The sequence below is a fragment of the Armigeres subalbatus genome, chromosome 2 (assembly GCF_024139115.2).
Source record: "Armigeres subalbatus isolate Guangzhou_Male chromosome 2, GZ_Asu_2, whole genome shotgun sequence".
Taxonomy (NCBI): Eukaryota; Metazoa; Arthropoda; class Insecta; order Diptera; family Culicidae; genus Armigeres; species Armigeres subalbatus.
In genome coordinates, this window is record NC_085140.1 from 65,607,800 (window position 1) to 65,628,629 (window position 20,830).

At 38.1% G+C, this 20,830-nt stretch overlaps 1 protein-coding gene across 2 annotated transcripts in view; it reads right to left on the reverse strand.

Moving 5' to 3' along the window:
- LOC134208776 (E3 ubiquitin-protein ligase AMFR-like) overlaps nucleotides 1-17,134 on the reverse strand; it is a 170,533-nt gene extending 153,399 nt beyond the window's left edge. For both annotated transcript variants that reach the window (XM_062684707.1, XM_062684705.1), the window contains exon 1: nucleotides 16,600-17,134. The gene's annotated coding sequence lies outside the window, so the exon portion shown is untranslated. The remainder of the gene's footprint in view (nucleotides 1-16,599) is intronic.
- Nucleotides 17,135-20,830: the final 3,696 nt, after the last annotated feature.

Genomic DNA, 20,830 nt, shown 5'->3' on the forward strand with positions numbered 1-20,830 from the left:
CGCATGAGATGAGTCTCATGAAACGTACATTGAGACACGCTCACTCAGTTATTTTATGCGCGCGCTAGCTTCTCTCGTCGCACAGAATCGATGCTACGTGAGCTTTTGTAGCTCATGGCACACTGTCTCATCCATGTATACACGAGAATTAAGAGACTCTGGTTGTGAGCTGGGTTTCAGAAACATTCAAAAAGCGACAACTTCCCTGAGAGCCCCAGGGAACCTCCGAAAGTGGCCAATGTGCTCAGATACTGTGCAAATACCTTCTAAGCAATTTTTGTTGCAAAATCATGAAGTTTGATGTTTTGCAAGCTGGGTTTCAGCATCACTAAAAAAGTTACCACTTCTCATAGGGCTCTAGGTTCCCAAGAAGCTTCTGGATATGTGCTGTGCATGTGCCAATGTGCTCAGATGCTCTGTAAATGTCTCTAATGTTTATAATTGTCTATTTGTCATGAAAAGAGATGAAGTTTGATGTGCCACAAGCTGGGTTTCTGATCGACTCGAAAAGAAACTTTCCTTGGGGAATCATGTTCTCAGGGAACCTCCGAAAGTGGTCGATGCGCTCAGATGTTCTGCAAATGTCTTCTATTGTATTTGCGTTGCAAAATCATACAGTTTGATGTGTCGCAAGCTGGATTTCAGAATCACTCATAAAAGGCATCAGGTTCCCAGAGAACCTCCGGAAGTGGCCGATGTACCCAGATGCTGAGCAAATGCCTTCTTATTGTATTTGTGTTGCAAAATCATGAAGTTCGATGTGTCGCAAACTGGGTTTCAAAATCAATCAAAAAGCGACCACTTCCCTTGGGGCATCAGGTTCTCAGGGAACCCCCGAAAGTGGCCAATGTGCCCAGATGTTCTGCAAATGTCTTCTATTGTATTTACGTTGCAAAATCGCTCAGGTGTTGCAAGGCGCTTAGGTGTTCTGCAAATGTTTTCTATTATATTTGTGTTGCAAAATCATGAAGTTTGATGTGTCGCAAGCTGGGTTTCAGAACCACTCAAAAAGTGACCACTTCCCTTGGTGCATCAGGTTCCACTCAAAAAGTGACTACTTCCCTGGGGGAACCAGGTTCCCGGAACATCTGTAACCGGATTTTAGAGGTCCAAACATGCAGTTTCCATTCACACTATTGCAAATTAATGAATAAAAACGATTGCATTATTATTGAGAGTATTTACTACTAGTTATCAACGATTAAAAGGAAGTGACCTATTTTTGACCCCATTTGACCCAGGGGCCCTCCTCGCTAAAACCGTACCGAAGGACCCAATGACCAAATCAATACATCTACACAAAAATATAGAGTTTAATGCATCTTTCCTCCAAATTTCATGCAAATCGGCCGAAAAACAAGAGAACGGAGGAGTTAACAATTTAAAATCGTAGCCCGGGCCGAAACGGGTTTTAAGAACCTGTGATCTATAGTTCACCCATGTGAATTATTTATTTATATTTTTTCACAACTATTGTAAAATAGTTCAAAAGATTTTTCATTTCGATTTTGGCAATACGAGTGAATATCCCATCACACTAATCCATTTGCCCCAAAACGCTACAGGATATTTTCTTCGATTAATGGTTATCCCAAAAATGTGTTAAACAAAACAAGCCTCTGTATGTGATGGATATCCCTTTCCACTTTCTATGACACGAAAAAATCTTTTTGAATGTGAAAGTAATGCGGAAAATTGGAATTGGTGTTCAATACGTTGAATGCCATTAATGATTTATTTATTTGTCGTTTTTTGAACAAAACCTGGCATGGATCGTCAATATGGAATTCCGCTGGAAGCTCCAGTGGAATGACCAGATGAATAATCGGCTGGGTCACTGTTGAGAGCAACTTACCTATGCGTGATATACTGTGAAGATTGATGACGAAAAAGTATTACTGCTAGGTGACCACATTATCGAGTCCAACGGTTACTTTGATTCGTTACTGACGTATGCACGAGTGTTCATGCGTTTTGCGAATTTCTTGCATTGGGCAACACATACCCGTACAATGATGATATTCGGTCACGGATCCTACAAGTCACGACGATTTTTTTTTCTAGAACTTTGTACTATTAAAAACGCAAAGATTCTATCGGATGCACAAGTAATGATTATAAAAATATATTCGAATAATAAATTTACAAAAAATATTTTTTGTTTTGAAAAGTAGAGATGTTTTTCCAATTCCATAATTTTTGGTCTACAAGAAATCTTTAGTGAGCTCGAGAATGAGGATAATGACCAACCGTACAAATCGTAGTTGCTACTTCATGATTGATCAGAACAGATGAAGCCGGGGCAAGCTTGCCATCCTCAATGTGCACATTTTGAGAGTTGTGTGTCGTAGTTATGTGTATTGTGTCGACACGGGATCTCAGGTTATCACATCACCAGATATTCAAAGGAGCTAAATAATTATTCAATTAACACATTTGAAAAAAAAAACAAATAAAAAAATAATAAAATATAAAATCAACGATTGTACATATTATCGAATTGAAGTACATATTTGCATATTGATTTATCTACAAGGGGGGTATAACTAAACTCTCCAATATGTATTAAGGTTTAGCTACCTATCCTACATGTTGCCATAAAAATGCTGACATGAATGTAGGTACATTTGTTGAATCCATGGAACAAGAAGTTGTTGCATAATGCGTCTCCATTTTATTAGTTATAATTAATGATGGGCTCTTTTGAATCTTCAAACCTTGCCCTCTGAAAAACTCTGATGCTGTCATTAACATATCAGATTGTAGAAATCAATTGGTATTCTGCTCCACTATTAGATAAGGAACGCAAAGGACTTCAACGTAATCATGGTAAATTCGCAAGCGACCCCCAGGGGGGTTCTAATTTAGAAATTTTAACAGATTTTTTTTAGAAAACTATAGTTTCCTTATATTGTTTTCTATGGTCATATTCCGAAACCGTTTCCTCCGGTTGAATATGAGAAGGAGATACTCTTGCTACAAGGATTTTTTGTAAGGCTTATTACTTACAGCAACACTTACTTACACTTCCATAGTTACTAATAAGATATTTCAATGATACCTATCAAATTCATGAACTTTTATAGAAGGTGACGGGCACAATGCAATGGTTTACATAATATATTCCCGGAGAAGCTAAGTTAAAATAACCCACCCAAAAGATCTGAACCGGGAATCGTACCCGTTATCTCAAATAGCAAATCGAGAAAACGATCATTTAAAATATAATTAATATTTTCTTCAGCGTTGCTTGATTGAAATGCTTTTCAGACATTTTTTGTGATATAAAAATATGTATCTTTCACTATGCCTTGCTTTATTAAAATGATTTTTGCTTATTTTTACGAAAATATATAGCCAAATTATAAAAATGTTCATTTTTATCGTGAAATGAGAACACGAAAATTGTGAAACATGTGAATCGACAGAGCAAACCAACAATAGTATTTCCAGGACATTAGTATATCCACAAAAAAATATGTGACATTGTCCCAACGTGTTTGCATAGACTTATGGTAGATCAAGTGTTTAGTAATCTTTTGGGAAATAATATCCAATGGGTTTCTACTCCATTCAATTTCAATTTGGTATCACCGGGCTTAAACATCATTCGCTGACCGAGAGAACAGTTCTGAGAATATTTGTCATAATAAAAACAAGAAAAGAAAATCTCCCTGAACCAGAGTCAGTTAAAATTCTTGTTTATGGGACATAATGTACGGCTACTTTCACAATGGGACTCAAATGCGGTTTACTTTCAAGATGGGACAAATCGACTCAGTATTTTTTCGAAATTTTTAGAACAAACTACACAGTTTTATTTAGAAGCATACAAAAAAAAATATTAATGGTTATATCATCAAAAGTAAAAAATGATGAAATTTCATATGGGACAGTTATGCGATTACAGTATAATACCTCTAATACGAAGGCCACACTTATTCACTTCAGGCCGCTGAATTGATTATAAAAATAAGATTAGGAGTTCGTAATGAAAAGGTTAGACATTTAGCTACTGGAATGAAAATAAAATAGTTTCCAAAAACAAATTCTTGTAAATCTGACACGATGGGCCGCATACATTCGACCTTTTTCCTTTCGTAGATAGTTAAGTTCATGACAATATTCAAATTATTTTAGTTTTACAAATATTATTACATTATGGACGGTCGGCCATGCTGGCCCTGTCTAACCCTGTCTCTGTGTATGAGAACGACATTTGTGCCGATCTCTGAGTATAGAAGAAAAGTGAGGACAAATCTTCGATAGCGTTTCTCAAATAACAACGATCGTTCATAGATTTCTTGTTCGTGCCGATCAAGTCCAAAGGTACCGAAAACGGGTTTCTGTGTCAACTTCCACGCCAACCGATGGTTGTCCCAGTGTGCGAGTTGAAATGAGTGTCGCCTACATCGTCACCCAAAAAGCTGTTGAAGTATTTACTAACAAGTCTATCTTGCTGGTCGAACTAGAGCTAAAGGGATGGAAAACCGGCGACAGAAAGCCTGATACTGTCGACGGTGTTGCACAATAAAATAGATTTCAGGTTTAAAATATACCGAAGGTTTAATATGAACGTTTTGACTCCCATCCAAGTTAAAATCTATTCAATTCCAACACTAACGACATCCCTATGGTGTTCCGATCTCAGTGATCTGTTTACATTTTCAATTGGTTCAACCCAATAAACTTCCTATCTCGATGTGTTCAATTTTCCAACGGTGACATCTTTCCTAAAGTCGTTGAAAAGGTCCTATCAAAATCGTCAACATTGTAAGTGATCATATTGATGATTAATCAGTTGCCGTAAATTTCTTCTCTTCTCAACGAAGCAGTGTTCCAAAACGGTGCCTAGTGACATTAGAACGAGTTTCAGTGGTTTAAATTAAAAAAAAAAACTAGTCTTATGGATTCTATCTCTGACGCCATAAAAAGATGATTAACGCGCATAATTTGTCTTTTTAGGAAGCAGATAGGAAGCGGCTTCTAGCCGTTCTTCCTCTCTAAGAATATAATATCAAGGTTAGTATGCTCTGTATATTACCCATTTACAAGGAATTTCTGTTTGTTATGTGTATTTTCATGCATGGGAGTAAAAATCTCAAACACAAATGTTAGACGCTTATCTCTTGACTCGCAAAGAGGTGTGTTCGATGGGAAATGTTGTCTCATTGTTTAATACATTAACCGAACTTCGCCTCGTCTATAATTAATTATTTGACAAACATTTCACTTGTCATACGGCTCGTACAAACTCGTCTTATGACAAGTGAAGACATTCCACTAAAAAGCTCAAAATAATTGTCTTAACAAACATTTGACATTCACAAAATAAATTGGAACAAATACCTTAATTTCTTTTTGGCTACAGTGTCGTTACACTTTTGTCTGGTTCATTGCAAATGTTTATAATCGTCGGAATTGGACGATGTTCGTTCAGTTCCTTTGTACCATTGAATGAGCAAAAACGAACCATAAAAAAATAAAAAAAACGATCCATGAATAACATCTGATTGTTTCGTAAAACGCTATCAATAATCCAAAAAATCCAAAAAATGCAATTAAAAGCAAAGCAAGCAAAAACAATATGTTCCGTTATAAATGACCAAGAAAAACACTTACATTCCTTCTATTTTTCCCTGAATGTATGACAATTTATTCATTATTGTAAAATGTTCCATAAAAAAAACTTTATTCTGATCCAAACAAATTCAAATTTAAATCCATAATTTCAGTAATTTGGTCCATAATTTTGTTAATATGATATATAATGCTTGGACTCTTAAGCTACCATCGTCGGGGCTGACAATAGGTCAAATGGGGGTGAGAATGAGTCACTTTTTCAACTACAGAATGCTTGTCGGTGCTGCCTGTGAGAGTGATGACCCATTCTCACCCCCAGACCCATTGTCACCCCCGATGGCGATATCTTAATCGATCCACACAATTTTTAAAATCTATGGAAGGACGATATTGTCGAAATTATGGATCATAATTACGTAAAAAATTGCGCAAATATGAATTTGCATGAAGCAAAATATATTTTTTATGGAACATTTTCCAAAAAAATATGGATCATTTATCATACGTCCATGGGAAAATAACAAGAATGTTATATTGTTGTTGTTGGCGTTGTTTAGCGAAGTTATGGATTCTGAAATTATTCTTTAAGGGGGCTCCCACTATTCTATGGATTTATGGTTGCATTCTACCAAACAATCTGCTTTATTTACGGATCGTTTTTCATTTCTTTATAGATCATTCATTAATGCTTATGTGCAAAAATATGTTTTGCCGCACAAAACTGCCTATGATAGCTATGATAGCATCTAACAGCACAAACCTAGTCCTTAATCACCATAAAATAAACAAAAAAGATTTTCAGGCACCAGCTCTGAAAACACATTTCAAGCCTTACAGTCGATGTTTTGGTACTACAAACATAGCGTTTTATCGATACACGTAAGGAGTTTATCCACAAAAATGTGATTAGCCAAGGCATAAATTCATGATCTGCTTGAGCCTGCTTTTTCTCCAGACCTAAACTCTATTTAGAATGTTTGCGACATAATAATTTACGATATTATTTATTTATCATCAGACTAAGGCCGGAGTGGCCTGTGCTGTACATAAAAGACTTCTCCATTCAGCTCGGTCCATGGCTGCACTTCGCCAACCACGCAGTCTGCGGAGGGTCCGCAAGTCGTCCTCCACCTGATCGATCCACCTTGCCCGCTGTGCACCTCGCCTTCTTGTTCCCGTCGGATCGTTGTCGAGAACCATTTTCTCCGGATTACTGTCCGACATTCTGGCTACGTGCCCGGCCCACCGCAGTCTTCCGATTTTCGCGGTGTGAACGATGGATGGTTCTCCCAACAGAGGATGGAACTCGTGGTTCGTTCGCCCCCTCCACGTACCGTCCGCCATCTGCACCATACAATAGATGATACGCAGCACTTTCCTTTCGAAAACTCCCAGTGCGCGTTGGTCCTCCACGAGCATCGTCCAGGTCTCATGTCCGTAGAGAACTACCGGTCTTATAAGCGTTTTGTAGATAGTCAGTTTGGTACGGCGGCGAACTCTATTCGATCGAAGCGTCTTGCGGAGTCCAAAGTACGTACGATTTCCAGCCACTATGCGTCTCCGAATTTCTCTGCTGGTATCGTTATCGGCGGTCACCAGTGAGCCCAAGTACACGAATTCTTCAACCACCTCGATTTCGTCACCACCGATAGAAACTCGTGGTGGGTGGCTCACATTGACCTCTCTTGAGCCTCTTCCTATCATGTACTTCGTCTTCGACGTGTTGATGACTAGTCCAATCCGTTTAGCTTCGCTTTTCAGTCTGATGTAGGCTTCCTCTATCCTCTCAAAGTTACGTGCCATGATATCAATGTCGTCGGCAAAACCAAATAACTGGACGGACTTCGTGAAAATCGTACCACTCGTGTCAATCCCTGCCCTTCGTATTACTCCTTCCAAAGCGATGTTGAATAGCAGACACGAAAGACCATCACCTTGCCGTAACCCTCTACGCGTTTCGAAGGGACTCGAGAATTCCCCTGAAACCCGAACTACGCACATCACCCGATCCATCCACTATGGGGCGGCTCCATACAAGTAGGTGGCCGAAAATATTTTCATTTCATTTTTGCAATATTTCACACTTATATCGTAGATTATTGTCTAAAAGATGTGAAATACTTGTTTTGCAGGTCGTTATTACTTCTAAGGTCTCCAAACTCCCTGGAATACAGACCTTTGATCTCTATGGAATATATCCCTTTTATCTACGAATGTCTCATGTACACAGCAGTCTATAGATGTGTATTTTATTGCAGCGCAGACCTGTAGAGTTCAAACTAGAAAATTGTATACTGTTTTTATGTGAATTGAGTTGTACAGATGTTCTAAGTTGCACAACAATCTACATACGTAACAGGTTGTCTTTGTAGGATTTTTCAGATTGGTTCAGGCTCTTAACCCGTAAAACAAGTAAAGGGAATACAATATAAAGCTCTATTAAAGCTAAACGAACTCCATGCAATAAAAGCTTCAAGATATATAAGTATACTGCAACAACATTTATTTATTCATTATGTACATGAACATCCTCAACAAAATCATCATTTATTTCTTCAAGATCGATTAAAATATCTGCTATGGTATATTTTTCTGTACTCGAATCTGTTTTATTGCAAGAAGTTTCAGTCACTAAAAAACTTTGAACATCTTCTGGATATTCCAGATTAGATTTATTTTGAAGTCGCTTACCTAAGTTGAGGGAGCTTATCAAAGGATCCGACGAGTTCATAGCACGAATGAAAACGTCATGTAAATTTTCTTCTCTTGAGGCTTTCTGGCATGATGAGTCCGACTTTTTTTTAAGTGCTTGTGTTGACACTCAGCTGCTTCTTCAGCCAGCATTCCAAGTGGTGCTGGTGAATGAATAATTATATCCCCAGCATGGGCAAGGACTTTATGCACCGTAGCAGGAATTTTATACCAATATCAAAATTTTGCTTTTTATGAAATAATTTCAAATGAAGCCTAGAGTATTTTCGTAACCCTCAAGAGTATATTTTTTTTTTCATATTTATTTGCTTGATACTTGATAGATAATGAGTTGCCTCCTCTTGGTGAGCCTACGCTAAATGGAGTATCATATAGCTGCATAAGCTATCGTGTACACGGCCTACCACGAAGCCTACGACACTTTTCGTGTTATCTACTATCTCTATTTTAACTGTTCTTGATGCTCTTTTGTCATACGCATGGGATTTGTATCCAGCCCATCACAGTCTGCCGTGTATTATGAGAATAATTACATTTAATGTTTCAAAATTAATGACTTTTTCGAAAAAGTGATCGGAATCGCAGATTTGCAGCCATAAGCAGCTGGAATTTGTTTTAATGCCTTCTGGGAGGTCCAAAGAAAGTCGTAGTGGTAGTCGCTAAGCGAAACTTTGAGAAACTTTTTTTGTATGGAACTTTTTGTATGAAAAAAAAAATTTTTTTCTTCGGGTCATTTTCGGATGTTTCACTACCTATTTTCCCATAACTTTTTAAAGAGTTGGAAAAGAGCTACTGTAGCCGAAGATATTGACAGTTGAATAATGCATTGATTTTTCAAGAACTAAAAAGTGTCTGGCTCTAATGCCTATATCTTGATAACCATATGGCTTAGAGTGCTGATATGCTGGGGTTTAATGCTCCAAAGCATTATCATTTAGTAGGTCAAAGTAGGTTAGTAGTTTATTTTCGGCCACCTGATTCCCCATAGTGCCATCGTCGCCTTGATCAACCGTATCAGTTTATCCGGAAATCCGTTTTCGTGCATTAGCTGCCATAGCTGGTCCCGATCGATTGTATCATATGCGGCTTTGAAGTCGATAAATAGATGATGTGTGGGCACGTTGTATTCGCGGGATTTCTGCAATACCTGACGTATGGCGAACACCTGGTCTGTGGTAGAGCGTTCACCCATAAATCCCGCCTGGTACTGCCCCACGAACTCTCTTGCAATTGGTGTTAGTCGACGGCATAAAATTTGGGAGAGTACCTTGTAGGCGGCGTTCAGCAATGTGATTGCGCGGTACCTGCTACAATCCAGCTTATCGCCCTTTTGTAGATGGGACACGACACCTTTCATCCACTCCTGCGGCAGAACCTCATCCTCACAAACCTTGGTAATCACCCAGCGCAGCACTTTAGCCAGTGCCTCATCACCGTGTTTAAACAGCTCTCCTGGTAGTTGGTCAACTCCAGGGGCTTTGTTGTTTTCAGCCAACCGATCTTCTAATGGATTTCCTGAATATTCGGAGCCGGGAGTCGCATGTCCGGCGCGCGTGCTCCTAGGTTCATTATCATACCACTACCGTTGTCTGCAATATCGCCATTCAGGTGTTTTTCGTAGTGCTGCCGCCACCTTTGGATCACCTCACGCTCGTTTGTAAGAAGGTTCCCTTTTTATGTCCTTACACATATCGGGCTGCGGCACGTGGCCCTTACGTGAACGGTTCAACGTCTCATAGAACTATTGTGCGTTGTTAGCGCGGTACAGTTCCTCCGTCTCTTCACGGTCTCGATCTGCTGGCGCTTTTTCCTCCGGAAAATCGAGTTTTGTCTGTTCCGCGCCCGTTTGTATCGTGACTCGTTCGCCCTCGTGCGGTGTTGCAGCAATCTCGCCCATGCTGCATTCTTCTCCTCAACTAACTGCTCACATTCGCCGTCATACCAGTCGCTTCTCTGATCCGGAGCCACCGTGCCTAGTGCAGCGGTTGCGGTGCTTCCAATGGCGGATCGAATATCTCTCCAGCCATCTTCAAGAGACGCTGCGCCTAGCTGCTCTTCCGTTGGGAGTGCCACTTCCAGCTGCTGCGCGTAGTTTTGGGCTAGTCTACCGTCTTGTAACCGCCCAATGATTTACGATATACCACATATATGACATCGCAAATGCGTAGGATGTCGTGGAGTTCATGTCGTTGTGGTTAAAAAATGTCACGAAAAAAGAGAAGGGTCTTCGAGTCGCACATCTTACCCTTTGCCACGTTTTTTGAATGCTCAACTGAGTGTTGACCATCAACTTTATCAGTTTGGCCAGCATACTCCATTTGTTCATTTTTTAACAAATAAACATGTGAAAAAGTGTCCCACATTAATAGGTACATTTGAACAAAAATTAGTTTTTATCGTAAATCTTAGATTTATCGAAGTACATAGAGCTTTTATCAACACTAGTCAATTATTCAACGAAGCATTACTCAGTTCTGATGGGTACTTGAAAGAGAGGAACTTCAGTCAATAATAATTAAAAAGTAAATGATTATTGCAGCGCTTCCAAAAGTCGTATAATTGTTGCTTCAATAATGGCCAAAGAATGATGGGTTCACAAAAATAATAAATAATTAGAAAACGATGAATATTCCTTACTGGAACCGAATTTGGCGAACCCCTCTAACCGACTATGATGAATCTATACCACCTGGTCAAATTTTTTTTTAGTCCAATGATGTCTCGTCAAATGACACTTGGTCAGAAAGACATAACGTCGAATAGACATTAGGTCATATGACTATTTGGTCGAAATAAAATTTTCGACCAATATTTAACAAAATTATGATTGGAATATATTTTATATTTGGAATATTTTTTTTTTATATATTTTGGAATAAATATTGAATTTAAGAAAGAGTATCAATGAGAAGAATAAGAAAGCCATTTCCATTCGCCCAAATGTCCCTTCGACTAAACGTCCTTTCGACGAAATGTCATTTGACCAAATGTTATTTGATTAAATGTCAATCGATTCAATGTTTCAAAGGTGACCATGATGAAGTATTGGCAAACAATGATATCATTGGTTTTTATGCTTGTGCTGAAAAATAGAATAGAGAGTATTTCACCATCATCCGTACCTATTTGCTGTTTCTGTAAATTTTAAATTTTTCTATAATCCACTAGGGTCACCAGAAGTTATCGAACTATCAATTTTACAAGTTTACCTATTACCGACTGAAGTTTGCTTTCAACATTTGACTAAATTTCCATTCGACTAAATCTTCATTCGACCAAATGTCCTTCGACCAAATGTTCTTTCGACTAAATGTCATTCGAATAAACGTCATTCGATGAACTATCCCAAAGCCGGTTATTTGGCGTGAGTAGTTAAACTGTTATTAGCGGGAGAATCAATCAATATGTTCTAATGTCGTATTAACTTGATAATAACAACGAATGATTTGATTTGCAAATACCCAAAGGGCGCAGCAGCTCCATGGTATTTTCCTCCAGAAGTTTTTTTGGAAATTTCTTCAAACATTACATTTGAAATTGATGAAAAAATTTGGGATGGCATTCATTGAGGAATTGTTTAAGGTATTCTAAAATGAATTTTTAAAGTAGTTCTTTGAGGAATTTCCGACGGAATTCCTGGAGGAACTCCCAAAGGAATTTCTGGAACAATTTTCAAAGCAATTCATAGAAGAATTTCCAACGGAGTTTCAGGAATGAATTTCTGAAGTAGTTCTTTGAAGAACTTCCGAAAGAATTCCTAGAGGAGTTTCTGAAGAAAGTTCATTTGGATATCTGAAGGAATTACTGGAAAAATTTTCGAAGAGATTTTTGGAGGAATTTTCGAAGTAGTTTTTTGAGATATTTCCGATATACTCTCTGAAGAACTTCTAAAAGGATTCCGGAAAGAGTTTCTGAGGCAATTCCTGAAGGAAGTTTTTAAGCTCCTATAATAATTTAAGAAGTAACTCCTTGATATTTTTCCAAAAGCATTTTTTCTTCAGGAAATTCCTCTGGATATTCCATTTAAAGCTTTCCTTTCAATTTCCATCGTAACGTCAGCCAGAAATTCAAAGAGAACTTTCACCAGATGCTACTTATGAATCCCTCCCCCCTTCTAGAATTTCCTCGAAATTTCCTCCAGAATTTCTTCAGGAATATCTTTCGGAAGTTCATCCAGAAGTTCTTTTGGAAATTCCTTTTCAATTTTTCTTCGAAAATTCCTCCAGGAATTCCGTCGGAAAATCTTCTTGGAAATCCTTCAAAATTCATTCCATGGATTGACTCAGATGTTCCTCCAGGACTCATTTCGCAAGATCCTCAGGAAGTTACTACGGAAATTATTCCAAAAGTACCTTCGAAAATTGTTTCAGGAATATCTTCGACAATTTCTCTTGAAGATGCTCATAAACTTCCATCACGAATTGCCTACAACATTTTTTCATGATTTTTTCTCGGAAGTTCCTTAAAGAGTTGTTTCAGAAATTGCTTTGTAAATTTCTCCAAAATTCCGTTGGAAATTCCTTCTTAAACTCTTCAGGGATTTTTTTCGAAAATTCCTTAAGGACTTCCTAAAGAAAATCTAGGAAGGAAAATGCCCAATTAAAGGCAAGAAAGTTACAAGCCTTTTTCCATACAGACCATGTTAATTTTCTTCTTCTTTTTACGAGCAGATGCGTGAACACTTTTAATATCGAAATCCAATCTTTCCAATTAAATGATTTTTCGTACATTTTTGAATTTGACCATGTTTATATTACACGAAGTTGGATTTTTTTACTTCGTTATTGCATGGATAAAAATTATGGTAAAGCTGAAAAATTGAATAAAATCATTCTAAAGAACCGATTTATTCACAGTTTTCCAATTACATTATGAATGCACAAAATTGTTTCTAAACATTTTATCAATTTTAGGCGAGACAAAGTTCGCCGGGTCAGCTAGTTATCTATTAATTCCTTCATTACGTCTTCCAGTGATTCCTTTGGACATTCCTGTGGACATTTCTACAGGCATTTCTTTGAAAATTATGTCAAAAACTTCATTGAAAATTTCTGCCAGATGGTGCTTATTTACTTCCTTTGGGTATTGTCACGGAATAACTAACTCCTTGGAGTAGTCTTCAAGGAGTAAGTTCTTAAATTCGTCCAGGATCCTTAAAAAAACCTTCCAAAAATTCTTCCCAAAATTTCTGCGAAAATTCCTTCACAAATTCTTTCGAAAAATCCCCCAGGAAATGCTTTTGAACATCAGTTGGGAATTGATTTAAAAACTCGTCCAGGAAACATTTTAAAAATTCTTCACAAAATTCCTCCAAAATTCTTCTTTCCGCGGGGTGACAATGGGTCTGGTGTGAGAATGGGTCCTCGTTCTCATCGGCAGCCTGGATGTCGTAGAGCAAAATCGTTCAAAAAGGTCTCTTATAATTTAGTCTTCTTGCTCTCAGATACTTTCAATCCATTCTACAAGCATTCTAAGTAGTTGAAACAGTGACCCATTCTCACCCCCATTTGACCCATTGTCACCCCAGACGACGGTACTTTATTTTTTTTTATTTCGTCAGGTACTCCTTCGGAAATTCCAGCAATAATTCCTTTGAAAGTTCTTCATGGAATTTCTTGGGAAATTTCTATAGATGTAGCTGAATAACTTCCTTCGGGAATAGCGTCAAAAGCTCTTTCTGGAACCCTTTCTGAAGTTTCTCAGGAAGTATTTCGGAAACACCTCCAGGAGCTCCTTCGAAAATTCCTCCAAAAATTCCTTCGAAAAATCTTCCAGGAATTCTTTCGGAAATTCCTTCAGATGTCCAGATGAACTTTCCTCAGAAACTTGTTTTTAAATCTTCATTAAGGAGATTTTCAGCCCAAAGCTGGCTCGTCTCCGGCTTCCTCAGAAACTCTTCTAGGAATTCTTTCTGAAGATCCCCAAGGAGTTAATTTAGGCAGGAGTTCCTAAAAATTTGGAAATACTTCTAGGAATTCCTTCGGAAATTGTTCCAGAAATTTCTTTGGAAGTTCCCCAAGGAATTCCGTCGGAAACTCCTCAAGGAACTTTGGAAATTCCTCCATGAGTTTTATTCCAAATTCTTCCAGAAATTTCTTCAGAAATTCTTCAAGGAACTCGTGTAGATAATTTTGAAATTTTCTCTAAGGAATTTTCAAAGAAATTTCCGGAATATTATCCTTATGAAATTCCTCTAGGAATTTGTTCGGAAATTATTTCAAGAGTTTCATCAAAAATTTTCAAGAGATTCCATCGAAAATTCATATAGAAACTTTTTGACATTTGTCCCGAATTCCCATTAAATTTCTTCCACAGGAATTTTTAATGAAGTTCCTTAAAGATTCTGGATTTTTTTGGATTTCTCAGTCTTATATATTCAAAACGATGAGTTTTGTTTTGCCCGACGTTTCGGCCTTTCATTTTGACCTTTTTCAAGGGTGAAACTGTCTACCGTTTTTCGTTCTTAGTTTGCCGTTTTTCATGTAGGGAGGACTTCTTGTAATTGATTTAAACAATAAGTGTGGATGATTAAGGACTATTAAGCTATTTTACAAGACTTGCACTACACAACTAGACCTTAAAAAATATCCGGATCATTTTCCTAAACAAATTCTGAAAAAAAAAACAGGAATGCCCAAAAGAAATTTCTTGAAGAACTATCTTATAAAGGTTCTTCCAAAGGAAATTTTTTAAAGAACGCTCGTTAGCAAAATCTGGAAAGAAGCAATTTCCAAAGCAATTTATTAAGGTATTCCTAAGGAGTTTCTCGAAAAAATTTCAAAAGGAATTTCTTTAAGAATTTTGAAGAAATTTTCATAAAAATTCCTTGAAGAAATTTTCTTATGATTTTCCTACGGAAAGTGCCTAATTTGGCCAACTTGTCAAATTGCAAAATGTATATTTTCCAATAATTATCAATCAGTTTCCACAGGGAAGAAGCATAAAGGATATATCTTGTGTTACCAAGATCTTTGAAAAAAATTCACCTTCATTGAAATTTGATTAAATTTCCTTAAATCCCAATCGTAAACAACATGGCCAGTAAACGTCAAAATACAGAAGAATTTTCCAAACCAAAGCAACCCGCACGCTCACTGCCCTATGGTGCCTTGTTCGATCGAAATGTATATCACATGTGTGTATCTATTGATTTTGCCATCAGTTCATTCATACCGCATCCCAAGAATGACTCGCGATGTCTTTTTGCACTGCAGTCAATCACGTTCACCTATCTAACGGATGAAAATTCCGAGAACGAGATCTCTTGCAAGAAACTATGCAACTCCAAGCATCACATGTATTCCAGTTTAGTTGATAATGAATTCCGTTCCGTATGAGATAAGGAGATAATGATCAAAATATGGTAGCTTTCGAATTCAATAGGAGATGGTGAGGGTTCTAATAGCAGCTGTTTCGATGATTCAGCTGTTTTTATTATCAGAAAATTTTTGCTGACCAAGATGGAACTACAATATTTGCTACTAAAAACAGCGATTATTCTATGTTGTATTTTTTTGTATTAGACAATGAAGAACCGTATTAAAAGTTTGCTATTCAGAAGAAATACTATTTTTAAAAATTCATTTCCTTCTTTAAGATTAGTTGTCGAACAATAACAATTTTCGATTTACTTTTACTAGTGATTCATTTTTGTCGAAATATCGAATGTTGAATTAGGTACCACGAAGATGTGCAAAAATAATATCACTATAATTGGATTTTGAACATATGCCGAGAATAACCGTCGTTACCCTTTACAACACGTTCTGAATATGTCCTTTCTGCCACTTGTATTGGTAGCATTTAAGAGTTTAATATTTTAATCAACCGGCTCTATTTTCTATAAGGTAGGAAAAATCTCGTTCCAACCGGTTTCAACTATCCCGTTCGATCGAGAGTAATGATGCCCGTCCTGCTAAAAACTGCCTATACTTGAAGCCGCATCCCGTTCGGCATCCGCTACAACTGGATCACTAACGGTTTCGTTCCTACCTACCCCACGCACATACTTGATGTTCTTCCACGCCAATTTCACCTTACCCACCCAAAAGGGGTAGGGAAAATCAATTTCATAGCCCATATAGCCAGTTGCTGGGGTTTTGAAGTGGGTGTGGGTGTCAGGCGACGAAGGCACAGACGTCTTAGATTGTGCTATTCTATGCCTGCCAGAGTGCCAGCTGTCCCCACAACCGACTACTGCGTTCTTTTTTTTTCTGCTCAGTTGCACAAAATTTTCGCTTGCTTTGCAAACCTCCACACGCCGAACAATAACAAAATAAATGAAAAACAAAATGGGTAGCGCACCTGTCAGACACACATTATATTTGCCTACGAAAGGAACATTTTTTCTGCGTCGCTCCACGGATCAGTAATGTGCTGCCGAAAGCCGTGAATGGCCTGCTTTGGGTGACGACCACTTCGCTATTCCAGATGTATTTTATTGCGATTTTACTTTTTACACCCCCGTATTTTCACCACTTGCTTGACTCGAATTAGGTAATGTTTGCACTTTCAGCGAGCACCCTGAGAAGACGAAGTATTACCACACTTGATTTACTTCCGCCAAATCTCCAATCATAATCACGATACAGTAATCCAACGAATCCGTAAAAGTTCCTTCACCGAACCGTACCGAACTGAAGAGTCGCAATTTTTCCGAGTATACTCGATTCGAGATTTTTCTTCCTTAGGGCTGCCCAGCGAGACAGATTTCCCTCCCCTGTCCGTCTGACCGAGAAAAACGAATGGAAAATGTGCCACACGCTCCGCGCAAAGTAAGCAACGAATGATTCGCCCGTCCGTCGTCGTGACAATGAAAACACAGAATGAATCGCTCCTCTTGGCTGTCCCGTGTCGAAACCCAAGAAACGGTGGACGGTCTTTTCGCGAATTCATTTGTGAGTTGTGTTGTGAGTGGCTGTATTGAGCAGTAGGGTGTTCCAATGTGGTGGGGCTTAAGCCCGAATATAAAGATTATAAATTATAATCTTATTTAGGTATATATGATTATATCTGAATGACTCAAATTTTCCTGTGAATATCAGTTTTTACATCACTATTCATTACATTACTATTAAGATCATCTGATTTTTTATCCCAAATAATTCGAAGAAAAATCATATGGTAATTAAAATGCGGTAAACTTTCTGAATGATGTGTGATGTGGAAAAATGTAAATCATGTAGAACCAGATTTCAGCGTATGCATAGAAACAACTTCTTGAGAGATTCAGCGAAATCTCAATCGCCCTAATCAGCGTACCTGACTGAATTAAATTTCATAGATATCGCTGCATCCACATCATATCTATCGAACCAAAGCACAGACGAGCGGAGTGTGTATCAAATTTATGCACAGGTGAACGCCATATACTCTCAGCTCAGCCACGACACAACACAACCACGCACCGAAATAGGCAGTCTGCTCTGGTTTGGGCTGATGTCGGCAAATGGCATGGTTGTGTTGGTCGTAGAAGAGTGTTCATTTGTGGGTAGTTTGACAGAAAACTGTGAACGGTGGAAAAATGTATAGAAGGAACGATCGGAAAATTCAACGTGAGCCCTGAATGGAATGTGATGGTAAAATTGATACTAATTTTGTTTGGATCGTTTTCAGAAAAACAGTTTGTAAAAAATGTATGTAGGTATTTGAGCTATGGCAAAGAATTTCACATCTTCTACTTCGAGGATTTTTGCCAGGCAATTGGCAATTGGCTTATATAGCCTACTTTGTACATAGTATTCTGGATGCACTTGAACAAGTATTAATTAATGACGTACGATGGCAACTAAATGCAAAAAATTGCATATTGTCTGACAAGTACGAATGATATCCTATGCCCTAAAAGCTGCAACTACTTTTATTCCCACGCAAAATTAAGCGTAAGATGGTCTTCAAAGAAAAACAAACCCACGCGAAGTAGGTAAAGTACACTAGAGGAAGTGGAAAAAGAGGGTAAGTGTAAAACTCAACCTAAAAATTGTATTTATTCAAATTTTACAATTCTTACCACTCATAACACTGTGCAAAAATATACTTTAATGTTCACACTAATACTGACTTTGGATATACAACTGTAAAGCAAATGTGATGATTGGACAAATCAAGCATCCGAAAGATAAACAAATTTGCAAAAAATAGCTATCCACGGTGAACGTTGGTACTGTGAAACCTCTTTTTACGCTCCCTCTTTTTATACTCCTCTTTTTACGCTCAAAATTCCAAATAACACTCCCTCTTTTACGCTCCATATTCGAAAAAACGCTCCCTCTTTTTACGCCCTACAGGAGCGAAAAAAAAGTTTCAAGCATTCGTATGAGGCAAATTTGGATTAGTTTCGGAGGTTGTTTTTAGATGACTTAAGTACTGCGGATCTTCTAGGAAAAGAACTTATACTTGCATGCGAAGTGGTATTACCTGTTGTCATGGGTTGTAGGTAGTCTACGAACAGTCAAGGTCTTCGGATCAATCTCCGTAATGGAGGCAGCTATCGAAGAATAAACAAGTTGTGAGACCCCTTCTTGGTACATATTTGCATTCCAAGTATTTCTTGATGTTGTCATTGGTTCCAGGTAGTCTACGATCTCCATTGAGTCAAGGTCTGTGGATGAATCTCCGTAATAGAGGCAGTTGTCGAAGACTAAACAAGTTGTGTGACCCATCCTTGGTATATGTTTGTATTTTAAGTAGTTATTTTCGTTGTCGTGGGCTCCGTAATGGAGGCAGTTATTGAACATTAAACACTTTGTGTGACCCCTTCTTGGTACAGTAATATCCCGATTTCATCACCCCCTTGATGAATTTTGGGGTGATAAAATAGAAAATATGACAAAATCGTTTTTATTTTTTTTTTTCGCTAATGTGAATCAGTTTTTGCCTTGGAAAGTCAACATACTTGAATGGAACCAGTAATTTCTTGTCAAAAAGACTTACAAACTTCTTGACAGGCACTCAGAAATGATTCATAATGAGCTACAGGCGGTGCAAGTTTTTTTTTTTATGAAAATCATTGTTGTTTGCGGCATTATTTAAAAAAAAATGAAAACGACAGAAATTCTCAAACATTTTTGGGGTGTTAAAATTGGGTCGAAAACGTGATAAAATCGCAGACAAAATCAGGGGTTGACAAAATCGGGGAATGACAAAATTGGGTTAGTACTATATATGTTCGCATTTCATGTAGTACTGTGTAGTACATGTAGTATTTCATGTATTGTCATGGGTTCGAAGTAATCTACGAACTCCGTAAAGCAAAGGTCTGCAGATCAACATCTGTAGTGGAGGCAGTTGTTGAGGAATGGATGACCATGAACATATGCAGTGAAGGCGCTCTCTTCTATGTATCACAAAGGGCATGTACCAATTTTGAAACAATTTAAAAAATCTCTGGTTACGCGTGTAGACCTGAAGGCCTTTTCCAGGTTTTTCTTGGATGACCATGAACATATGCAATAAAAGCGCTCTATTCTACGTATCACAAAACACAGGTGAGGAGCTCCAGCTCCAGGAGATTCTCGAAAAAGTTTATGTACTTGAAAATGATGATGATTGTAGAGCTCCATAATCGTCGGTCTTGGGGGATGTTCCTCCAGTTTCCCCGGACGTTCAGGGTCCCCAGGTCCGATTCCACCGCGTGCAGCCAGCGTGTTCGTGGCCTTCTACGAAGTCGCCGGCCCCTGTCTGGTTCTTTGTTGAATATTGTTTTCGCTATTCTTTCTTCCGACATTCGCACTAAGTGACCAGCCCACTGAAGTCTGCCGTATTTTATGCGATCCACAATATTTTCTTCTTTGTATACTTGATACAGCTCATGGTTCATGCGTCTGCGCCACACACCATTTTCTAGTTTCCCTCCGAGTATTATACCCAGCACTTTTCGCTCGAAAACCCCGAAAGCTTTCCGGTCCGCCTCTTTGAACGTCCACGCTTCATGCCCATAAAGGACCACTAAGCTGCCGTTACGTAATCCGTAAAAAGCCCTATTCGCAGCAGCAACACGTCTTTTCACTTCATGGGAAACGTCATTGTCACATGTCACAAGCGTTCCAAGGTAAACAAATTCGACCGCTCATAGCTATTAAAAAAGTCCTTGCGGACCTATTCTGTTAATTCAATAAAATGTATATCAATTTTATTAATACTCATAATACTTAAAAATACTCAGAACAGTAGTATTGATTTTAAATATATGCCACCAATCATTACAAATGAAGGTCAAGGGTTTTCACTTACCCCATTCCACTGGGGTAAGTGGAAGAAAAACTCCTTATTTTCAAATCTATTTTCAATAATTTCAAGCGACCAAAATGGTATGAATAAAATGCACTGTTTTGAGAGCCCGCAATGATGAAATGCATTCAGATCATTTAAACAGATTTCACACTAATTTAAACATGCATTATCTATTTTTCCTATTCCACTTCCCCCAGTATACCGTATACAAAACACTCTGTCCCGCATTAATAGGTACTCCATGTTTTTTATTATTTTTTTTCTGTTGCACTGATCTTTATCATTTTTTTAGGTGGATTCAGGG